This window comes from Serinus canaria, chromosome Z (genome assembly GCF_022539315.1).
Source record: "Serinus canaria isolate serCan28SL12 chromosome Z, serCan2020, whole genome shotgun sequence".
NCBI classification, from domain to species: domain Eukaryota; kingdom Metazoa; phylum Chordata; class Aves; order Passeriformes; family Fringillidae; genus Serinus; species Serinus canaria.
This window is the reverse complement of record NC_066343.1, coordinates 10,295,155-10,306,663: the sequence shown is the minus strand read 5'-3', so window position 1 is coordinate 10,306,663 and position 11,509 is coordinate 10,295,155. Positions and strand designations below refer to the sequence as shown.

The 11,509-nt window shown below is 43.9% G+C and overlaps 2 long non-coding RNA genes across 2 annotated transcripts; one reads left to right on the top strand and one right to left on the bottom strand.

Moving 5' to 3' along the window:
- Nucleotides 1–648: 648 nt before the first annotated feature.
- On the bottom strand, nt 649–8,330 carry LOC108962972 (uncharacterized). The gene is made up of 4 exons (XR_001991710.3): nt 8,075–8,330; nt 6,694–6,758; nt 3,978–4,067; nt 649–1,257 (listed from the first exon to the last, which is right to left on the bottom strand). It is a non-coding gene; the product is annotated as an uncharacterized LOC108962972 (long non-coding RNA).
- A 155-nt stretch (nt 8,331–8,485) lies between these two features.
- LOC127061047 (uncharacterized) lies at nt 8,486–11,384 on the top strand. The gene is made up of 3 exons (XR_007780467.1): nt 8,486–8,616; nt 10,386–10,502; nt 11,334–11,384. It is a non-coding gene; the product is annotated as an uncharacterized LOC127061047 (long non-coding RNA).
- Nucleotides 11,385–11,509: the final 125 nt, after the last annotated feature.

The window sequence follows — 11,509 nt, the reverse complement described above, 5'->3', positions numbered from 1 at the left end:
TCTCTTATATCTTTGAAGTATCTTAGGGAAATTAAAAAACCTACCAAGAAAAAAATCCCTTAGGTCCTTTCAGTAAAATACCATGTTCTGCTGAGCACAGCTAGAATGTTGCTAGTGTCCAGTCCTGTAATCAGAAGCTTCTAGCATTATATATGTTAATTTTAAGATAGCAATTTCTGTTATTCCCTCTTATAAGCATGATGAGCAAAGGAAATCAGCTTTGCATGCCTGTGATCCTTAGTCTTCCTCCTGACAAAGCTGTCCCACACCTAGGGCTTTTTATTGCAGAGACAACATGGAAGAAGGAGAGAAAGCCAGAGGAACAGTAATAACCAAAATAAACAACACATTCAAGCACCAGTTGGATTCCTGTAGGGACTTCCTAGAAACAGGTTAGGCATGCTGGAAGGCCCATCAGCTTACTAAGATACATGTTACTCTCTCAAAATAATAAATCATTAGTTTCTCAGGTGATTTGCTTTCCCAAATCCTTCTGTCTTGATTTGAAAAGACAGGAGTCTGCTAAGGAAGGCAGCAGCCTTCCCTGAAGTGGAAAATGTAAACCCGCTCCCTCTGAATTGTTATAATTTTGAAATTAAGGGGTTCTCAGGCAAAGACATGGGAGCAGGAATAACAGTTCTTTACTAGGGAAGAATTTTTTTAAAAAAATAAAATAAACAATGCTGTAACACAAAACAACACTGACAGTCAGAATATACCCTGACACCCTGTTGGTCAGGGAGTTGGTACCAATCCAACTGAAATGGTGGCTGCCATCCTCCCGGAGTGGCAGATGTGGTTCTGTAGAAGGGTGTAGTCTTCCTCTGAAGATCCAGTGGTGGTGTAGGTGGGCCTGGTCTTCTTCTGGAAATCCAGTGGGAAAGGCTGGCTGTGGTCTTCCAAATCTCTGATTATATCCAGGTAGGAATGCTTGGCTCCTCCCCCGGGGCAGAGCATCTCACCATGTGAGATGATGTAATTCTATCAGTCCTGCAGTGACACTCAATGACACATTAACAGAAAATATTTCCCAGAAAGAGGATTGGTTGTAGAAGAGATAAAGAAAACTGCCCAATTAACAGAAGATAACCCTACAGACAGGAATAGAATACACACACCCGTTTCCAATCTAAGACACCCTCTTTGCTGACCACCTCTGTCTCTTTTTCTCTTTTTAATGACAGTGATTTATACTCTACCTTCTCCTTAAATGCTCTCAAGACTTCAAAAGTTGATGCACTGAAAGCACAGCAGATCCTGGAACAGAGCAGAGAAAAAAAGAGTACTGGAGGTGGAAAAGAGAGTATACATTCCTGGGAGGTCTGTTACTGTGTTCTTCCCAGGATAAGAGTTGCAGAATTTTTAAAAACAATTTTTTTTCCACTTCTGTTTCAGTGTGCATGTGGGAGAGTGACTATTGAGCAGCATCAGCAGAAACACCACACTGCACTCAGCACACTGTACTCAGGATTACATTTTGGATGATGTTATAGCCAGCAGAATTTATTACAAGGATCAATCAAAAAAAAAAAAAAAAAAAAGGAAATATAGAAAGAAAAGAAAGAATGGGCCAGAATGGAGCTTTGGGAATAAATATTTAGATCACGGTAATTTTTTGTGATTTCTGTTCAGTCTTCCCAGCTCCCTCTTTGTTCAGTTGCATGCTTTTCAGGGTACACCAGACTATTGAATATCATCCTTAAAGAATGATTTCTTTAAAACAGCTTCTGTTAGACCCAAAAGACTGAGGGAAAAGAGTCTCAAGTGATTTTGGGGCAGTGGCACAGAAGGATAGTGGAACCCTCTAATTCCTGACTACTCTTCCATTCTTATCATGGTGCTGTTTCCTGCTGTACACGAGCACAAGGGACACTGATGTCGCTGAAAAATGAACTTTTTCTTCAGGTGAGTTATATCTTAGTTGGGTCACTTTGTCCACACACCAAATGGCATTGGAAAGCTGGGAGGGCTTTGGAAAGCAGAGATGAACATTTGGGGACTCAACTGCTCCTGCAGTAATCTAACTGCAACCTGAAATGGTCAGAAGAAAGAGTTAATTATTAAATTATTCAGCCTGTACAATACCAGGACAGGACTTTAAAACTATGATCAGAAAAAATCTTGGGATGAGAATTTATCCAGTTAGCAAAAGTTCAGCTCAACCATCCAGATCCCAGTATTTTCCATTGTGAAAGCACCTTTCCCCTCTGCCATCCACTGTACCAGCTCTGATAGCACTGAGCATTTGATGGGAAATGGGAATAATATTTTCTTTTATTTTGCCTGAGATCAGGTACAGCTCCTGTTTTTCATGAGTGTCAGAGGCAGGACAAGGCAGGCAGGTGGTGTTTAGATACTTGCACACTGTGCAGGAAGGGCAAACATTCAAGGTCTTGGGGGAGCTGAACTGAGAAGCCTGGTGCGCTCAGAGTTGTGTTATTTGTGTCCTGCACATCACTGTCAAATTATCTTCACACCAACTCGTGTTCCCTGTCCCCTCCCAATTCCTTGGCTTTCCTCCTACTGCCTCATGCTTTTACCAGAAGCAAGGGCATGAGCGTATGCACACTCCAGTTCATTTTGAGCTGCTTGTGCTGATTATTCAGCCAACAAATCAAACAAACAACTTCCTGTTCAGGGTGTCCTAAGGTTCTGCTCAGCAGCATGGACACACTCAGCTCTGATCTTCAAGGCCCTGCTGGAAGAAGCACCAAACACACGTTTGGGGCTTACCTCCTTCAGCCAGTTGCAATGAAATTTGATAAGCGTGTGCAACACTTACTAGGGACAAGGAGGAATCCGTGAAAAGACAGAAAAGGGAAAAAAAAAAAAAAGAAAAAAAAAAAGAGACACTGGAAAAAAGTTTTGTAAGGCTGCTCTCCTTACAGAAAAAATAAAAATCCAAAGCCATTGCATTCCAGCAGGAGGAATGAATAATGTGTTTACCATAACTTGTTGTGCCAGTATGTAAGTAACCTGCAAAGGCTGTACCTCTTCCACAAACACTGAGAAGTTCTGTAGTGACAGAACTTCCTTTACATACACAAACCAGATGATTGCCTGGTTATTCCTGTACTGTCAGATGCACAATGGATATGTTCTCCTTGTAGGTATCTGCTGTTCACTTCAAAGGCTAACTTTGAAAATTATTTTATTCCCCTGCTAATTATTTATAGGGGTAAAAACCCCAATTAATATTTCCTGCTTGCATTCTGCTTTTGTAAAAAGCAGCAGACATTTCTGATGGCTATTTTGAGTATAAATACAATACTGAGGATATTAACCAAATATCCTAGAGCGGCAGTGGCTTCCTCTCTGTTTTCTTTCAGACTCAATATTGATCACTGGGGACAAAGAGTGTTCAAAGTCCTTTGCCGTTTATTGGAGACATAATGAGCTTACATGTCAGGGCCACTGTGTTTAACTTCAGACAGAATAGTCAAAGGAAACACAGCTCCAGCAGGAATGGATTCATGCTGGTTTGGCTGTCTAGGGTACATTAGTATTCTCTAAAAAGGCTGAAGTATTTTAATCTCATTTTCATCCTGGTCTGTGCATTTGGTTTTGGTTCTTTTCAGGACTAACTACCTTTCAAACTTTTCCCAAGTCTTCCCTCTATAAAGTCTCCTACAAACAACCACAACCAGACTTTTCAGCTCTTACCAGTAGCTAATTAATCTTGCAGCTGAATTATTAAATCCTGTTCTTGTAATCTCTTCTACCCAAGCTGCACATATCTGAAGATGACAGAAACACACACACTCACTGTAGTCCAGTTCACTTTAGAAACTATTGGGCATCCCTCCCCACCACACACATCCTTTTCCTCTGCTTCTTTAGCTGCTCCAATCAAACCATTAGAAAAGGCTGTTCATAGCTAAAAGAATACCAGAGTGAGCCAGCACAGAAATGTGATAAATGATGATGGAACTGCAGAAATACTGCAAGCCTGGTGACACTCAGAGAACTGGATGTACCTTGGCCAGTTTAGTGGCATATCCTCTGGTGATCCAACCTCCTTCCTGTCTTGCTTCAACCTTCTGACTCTTGCAGACCACAGAGTATTTCTAAGAAAGGGACAAATATTTTAATTAGACATAGAGTCTAGCAGCTCTTCAAAATATCTGTTAAAATACATTAGCTCTCAGTTACTTGCTCTGTCTTGCAACATAGAAGAATGGCCTGGAATACTACTTTTTGTTTAAAAAAAAAAAAAAAAAACTGATGCTAAAAAAGAGAATGAGGTGAAAAGGCAAACCAGAAGATTTCCAAACTGAGAGTCAGGAATTATCCCCCAGGGACTGCTGGAAAACTTTTACTTTCTCTTGCAAAATGGAGTAAAGTTATTTTGTATGGTCCCTGAATTCTTTGCATTAACAAATTCTGCATCTGTGTGAGAAGCACAGAGTGCTAGCAATTTCTCTGCTCTCTCTCACTGCAAATTTTAGGTGAGCACTTCTGGAACTAAAGGTCAGATGCTGGCACGAGAGAAATGGCCTGTAGGAAAGTCTGAGTACCGCTTGTACAAGGTTTTAACTACACAAAGACTCTCAGGCAAATTGTATCAAAATATAACTATTTTAAAACTGCTTCAAATCTCTAAGGGGCAGCCTTATTTGAAATTTAAGAGGTTGTAATTCCATTTAGCTGAACAGTATTTTGTTAACCTTTTTTCATTCCACCCAATAATGGATGCAACATGGAGACTCAAGTACTTCACTCCTAGTTAATATTTCTAATTCATTATGGTAAATTTATTGTTTGAAAGTCTTAAGGTTAGGCTTAAAAAAGATATAAGTCTGTGACTAGTCCATGATCTAGAAGTAAAACCAGGTATAATGACAATGGCTACATTGGCAAGTATAAAGGTGGAGGGTTCGAGATTCTGTAATTGATTTTGCAAATTGTTACTTTCACTGCTGAGTAATTAATATTTTCAAACACAGCTTGTTTTCTTTCTCTGGTCTCTAAATGCACGAGTAAAAAGTTTACCAGGATTGTGAAGAGCCTTTCTTTAAAATTCAAATACACCTACTGTTAATGTACTATTAAATAAGTATGGATAGTGGCCATAAGCTCCTTTTCAGGAAACTCTTCAAACCACTATTTCCAGGACCATTTGCACACAGGAATCCTCTGCACAGACAGCAAATTCAGGTAGTGTTGTGCCAGAAAAGAAAAAATATTAAAGAGAGTGAGTGAAGGAAAGGGAAGAAGACAGTAAAGCCTGTGCTCCGTTTCCTGGGCTTTTCATTTCTCCTGATCACTATGGCAGCTGGGCAGTGAGGCAGCGAGGCAATCACTAATAATCCCTGCTGAGACTTTCCAGCCTGGGTTTCTCACTGACTGGAATCTTCTATTCTGTCTTTTTTAGATTGCTTGCCAGGATGTTCTCCCTCAGTGGAGGGAGAGAGCTCCTTCAATTCACACAAATATTCTCCACTTAGCATCAAGTATTTCTCTACAGGAGGAAGACAACTAGGGAAGGAACATGACAAAACAGAAGTAAGTGAGAATTTTTGTGCAGCCTGTATAAGCAACTGAAACATTTCTATCCAAGTCCTTTCTGGTCAGGAGACAATGGAATTTCTTTCCTACACCTGGGCAAAATATGATCAGTGTCTCTTACCCCACATGTAAGTTTTAAGTATCCTACTATGCTACTTAGGTAAGAGTAACTATCCAATGATGATGATGATGATGATAATTGAAATTTCTTTCAATGGAAAAGCAAGAACTCAGTTCAACTGCATTGGCTACAGCTTTATGTGTGTTCATTTTCTTTAGTCAGCTTGTCTGTCAGGAGAATTATAACATCCTAAATAACACCAACAAGCAGCAATTGTTGGCTAGATCAAGGATGCTGCGGAGTGATACACTGCTGTGTGCTCTGATGTACACGGCACTGGGTGGATATCATTAGGTAAAGTACCTGATCTTATCAAATACAGTTCCACTGTTGGCCCTAACTAATGCATACCTAGCACAGCACCACCCTTCATTTCATTTCATGTCCACAGCAACAACATAGGCTGCTTCACAATACTGAGAGGAAAACCAAAAATTATCCTATTTTCAGAGCACAACCTTAGCTACAATGATGTGCTTTATCCTTATCTTACAATGAGGTAAGGATAAAGTCATGCCAAGAGGAGGGGACACCAGAACAAATCTCAAGGACAAAATTTTGAGCAAGGACTGAAGCTTTCTGCTTCAAAGGTCAGCTTTTAAAATTAATCTTGTTATTGCTTTTCACACTTTGGTAACATGAAAGTGCCTCTTGCACAAATAAGCCGTTAATAAATGTCTTTCAAGACACCGGTGTTTCTACTTTTGCTTCAAAGCACCAATGATCAAAATAGCAGAACAAGATAGAATCACCGTCTGTAGCCAGTGTACAAGGAAATTAAGGGGGTTAGGAAGTACAAGCCCTTTATTCTATTTATTTATCTATTGTAATTGTTTTTAAGGAGAGAGCTACATTTGCTTCGAAGTAAAAGACCTGTACAGACGTATAACAGGTCTAGAACTTTTATTTGGAAGTATGTTCCACTAATATGCATTTTCTATTTTTTCTTTTTTTCTTCTTTCTGAGACTTTTCCTCCCTTTCCTTCACCTCTATGATCTGATCCTGAAGGCAGTGGACAGATGTGCCAGCTGCCACAGGACACACTGAGGGCTGTGTTTCATACCTGCTCTCCTGTGGTGCCTGGCACTGTGTTATCACGAAGCAGCTGCTGTGGTTCCAGTTAACAACCTAAGGAATGAAAGGCTGATTTGTGTGCTGACACAAAAATAGACCTTTACCCCAGAAATATTAATGCACAGGGCTTTGCTCCAATGAATTTGGAATCTGGTTATCTCTTTTAGGGCAGTTAGTCTGCTGTGAGTGTTTTGGGTACTATTTTGCTTTGCCCAGTCACTGGTTGCCTGAAGATGTCACTTTTTCCACTTTTTTATCTTAGGCTGGCTGCTTCTTGTGTTCTCAGGCCCATTTGTCCAACCTCTTGAGTGTGCAACCTGCAATCCCTTTCTTCATCTTCCACTGACAGCACCTGGAGCTGATTGGCCAAAGGTCTTCTGTTCCCATCTGTGAGATGAATCTGTGCTCTGTGCTCTGCTATTTCCTCAGCAGACTCCAGGCCCACAAATCCTGTCACAAAAGAGAGGATTTCCCTCTGCCCTCCAGGGCAGAGCCTCAGGTTCACCAGCAGGTGGGAGAGAGATCAGCTCCCAGACTATCTCACATAGGGCCTTTCCTCCTGGAAGCAGCACAGTTCTGCTGGATCAAAGACTGACTTAGGTACTGTCCCGGGTGTGCCAAAGCTCCAAATTTACCTGCATACCTGCAGGCACATCTGGGTTATATGTGAATGGCTCACAATGCTGTGTCTCAACCCCCTACCTCACCAAAGCGGATGCATTTCACACCCATGTGTTGGGCTTTCATAGGAAATTGATGGATGCTATGACTCTTACAGTTTGAGGGAGAGACAATATTTGAGGTTTTGTAGGTTCTTTTAATCTGGAGTAGAGCTTTGGAACAGGTAATGGGTGATGCTCAGCACAACCCTGGTCACAAGGCTGTGCATTTCTTGTTTACAGGAGATTCAATCCATCCAAGTCTCCTTTTGTGCCCAGAGCCTGAGCACACCAACACTGCAAGCTCAAACTGCCTCCTTTCTAGGCTGTTCCTTAAACAACGTTTTTACTCAATTCATCTCCGGGTCTTTGGTGGTTTCTCAATGCCAGGCTCCCCTCTGCTTACACTTAAAACATGTGCACATCCTTTCCAAGAAACACTCAGCTTCAGTCACTCCAATTCTTAACCAACTGTAATTTTGTAAAGAGCTCAACTCTTTCTTGTAGCAATTGCAAGTGAAGGACTGTGAGGGTCAGGAAAAAGCAGCCGTATTTGTCACACTCCAGACTCTAAGTAATTGCAAATTGCTGCAAGACTTTCTCTGCAGTTCCTCTGCACTGGCATTGCATTGCTTGGCTCTCCCATCTTCTTCACAAAAGTATCTCAGGTATTAATACAAGTATTATTAATCCCTATCTTTCTCTCCTTACCACTCAGATTTTTTCTTGTAATTTTTCCCTCATCTGCTGTGCTGTCTCTGCACAATTCGCACAGTTAATCTTCAAACAACACGGAGGAAAGCAGAACATTCTCGCCGCTGGAGGGGAGCAAGGGTGTGGCCTCTCCAGTGCCGAATGCTGCGAGACAATCATTGCCGCGACCATGCAGCACACCACGGCCGGCACAGAACGTTTAACACACGTCACGTCACGCAGCTCGGACGCCCTTCCCACCCGCTCCGGCCGGGACGCGGCTCCACCCAGGGGAGGGCAGGGAGGGCCGCTCCGCCGGGGCCGCGGGTGGGCAGGGGCGGCTCCGCCCGCGCCGCCATCTTTGGTGCGGGTGAGGGCGCCGGCGTCGGGTGTCGCAGCAGCCCCGCCATGTCGGGCGAGGGCAAAGCGGCGCCTCCATGACGGGTGAGGGCGAAATGGCGGCCGGAAGGGGCGGCCTGTAGCAGCCATTGCCGGCGGGACGGGGCGCGGCGGCGGCGGAGTAGGTGGTGGCGACAGCAGAGACGAGGCGGCCGCGGCGGGTCTGTGGGGAGGGCCGGGGTAGGGGAGAGCCGGGAGGTGATCGTGTGGAGCACGGAGGGGTCGCTGGGGGCTGGAGGCAGCGCACACCCGCGGAGGGAGGGACGGGCCCGCGCCGTGGGAAGATGCCGGGGGCAGGACCCCCGCGGGATGTGGGAGAGCGGAGGAGGTGTGGGAGCGGCTGGTGTGTGTGGGAAGCTGAATCACAGAATCAGTCGGGTTGAGATCACCCTGTGCAACCCCCCTGCCAAGGCAGAGTCACCTGGAGCGGGTGACAGAGGAACACATCCAGGTGGGTTTGGGATGTTTCCAAAGGAGGAGAGTCCACGACGTCCGTGGGAAGCTCTTCCAGTGCTCTGCCACCCTCAGTGTTTTTCCTCATGTTGAGGTGGAACTTCTTGGGTTTTGGTTTATGGCCACTGCTCCTCATCCTGTTGGTGGGTAGCATTGAAGAGTCAGACCGCTCTCTTGGAAATATTTGTGTGCAATAACGAGATCCTCTCCCCATGATCTCCAGACTAACCAGGCCCAGATATCACAGTCTCTTCTTATAAGAGAGACGCTCCAGAGCCCCCATCATCATTGTGGCTGCCACTGGAACCTCTCCATCAGCTTCTTGTCTTTGTACTGAGGAGTCTGGAAACTGGACACAGCACCCCATCCATGCCGTGCTAGGGTCAGGCAGAGCAGAGGGTTGGGAGTTTTCCCCTTTCTCCTCCAATGCTTAAAATTTTCCTGATGAGCTTGACCTGAAGCCATGGAAAAATACCTGTTAGGCTTGATGATGGATCATTGTTTGACTGGAGTTCCTGCTGGGGAGTATAAACTCAAACAGCAGATTTTAAATCTGCCAAGTGCTTTTATTTCTGTTGTTCTGTATCTGTACATAAATTCAGGTGTATGCATGTGTAGTGTGATTTCTGTACTGTAGCAGGAACATCGGTGGTGGCAGATGTAATAAAGGTTTTGGATTTAGTTGTAAAATGGTAGTAAGTAAGAGAAAATCTGAGTTTCAATCTATAGGGCTTGTAATCAGAAATCCACCTTTTTTTTAAGCAAATACAGAATGAGTAAGTAAAACTTACTGTTAGGTGGCAGAGCAGATCAGCTGTTCTGTGTCAAAAAGGAAGTAAATAATTCTGACATTCAAAGAAATGTATGTTCGTGCTTAAGAGTTCTTATTCTGTGTGTGAGCAGCGGAAAGGATGGTCAGGCACTGGAAGGGGCTGCCCAGGGAGTTGGTGGAGTCCCTGTCCCTAGCTGGATGTGGCACTCAGTGCCATTGTGTGGCTGACAGGGTGGTGTTGGTTCATAGGTTAGAGTCAATCTTAGAGGTTTTTCCCATTCTAAATGATTCTGTGATTCTGTGAAAGCGAGGGTTTGTGGCCATAAAAAATTAATGGTTTGGGGTCTGGTGTACAGTGAGGAAGTGGTGAGAGGGGAGCTGGAGCTGAGGGGGGTGGTGCCAGGAGGCAGTGGAAGGGGTGTTTTGTCCATGGACAGTGGTGGCTTGCTGGACTGACAGGGGACAGATGAGATGTTTTCAGTGACAGCTGTTCCTTTCCAGTGCTCTCAGAATTCCAGTTAAAGTCAGTGCTGCTGCTAAGAGAAGGAAAATGGTTCCTTGGCAATTGTTTTTCTTTGTAAATTTGAGATGTAATTTAATGTTTCTGTTAGAAGATACCTCATAGGATCTGTGCTGTAACTCAGCAGGATCTGTTTCAGTAACTCACTTAGAAATAATCTTTGTACTATTTTGCATACGATGAAGGGCAATGCCACACTGAGATGCCTGTGAAATGCAGAGATTTGGCAAAGCAGTGTACCAGCTTCATCTTCAAAAGGCAATGGCCTTGTTGCTTTCAGTAGAACTGCTCAATTGAAGCAGGTAAGAACTGGAAGGTTCAGTTCCTAACCCCTGGTTTGACCATAAATGCCATTATGGGCTTAAATGGAAGAGGTCGGGTTTTCCTGATGTGGTCTGCACTTCATTCACTTCTGGTTTCATTCAGTCAGGCACAGCCTCAGTGGATGTGGGAGAAGAATGCAGCTCACATCTAGTGAATATCTGATTGGTTCCATTTTTCATCTCCAGCCGCTCCATTTGTGTTGGAAACCTTTTGAGGATACACTTGTAATTTTGCTCAATAATATTTTAGGGAACTACAGGAAATACTGTTCAAACGTGAGAAAAACCTGTTTTAATGTTGAGGGTGATCAAGCAGTAGAGAGGCTGCCCAGAACCATGGCTGAGTTTCTGTGCTTGGAGATGCTCAGGCTGCCTGGACAGGGTCCTTGGCAACCTGCTTTGGCCGAGCCTGCTTCATGCAGGAGCACAGGGCAGGTGATGTCCAGTCCTCCCTCGCAGCCCCAGCTGTTCTGTGATTCTCTATTAGTCCAGAGCTTTTCAGATTGCTTTGAATTAGGTAGGAATAGGTTCTCTTCAAACATGTTTGCATCTCTCATGGCACACAGCAAAACTCTTGGAATAGGTCTTTCCAAGCCTTGGCTTCGAGTGCTTTTCATTCGTAGGATTTGTGAGCTCTCTACGTACAGGGCTCCTTTGTTTCCAGGGTGTTGCTGCCCTCAGCTTTGACTGGCTTTGTGTTGTAGATTCAATAGGAACAGTTTGGTTGTTGTGCAGTGAACTGGTGCACATACATACTGTCTCAGTTGTTTGCCAGAGTCTAACCTGGTTTTGTTTGTGTTTTTAATGCAGAAAAGCAGAGAGTGTACCTGGATGAAGCTTTGTTGCAAGAGGGCGGATAAGTACCAGTTGCTTCAGTTTTAACCATTACAGAGCAGTGGATATTTTTCCCATAAACACTTCTGCTTGACCGTGCAGATCCTGCTGGTGTTTTTACCTGCTAATGTTGCGACCAGAATGTGTGCGTC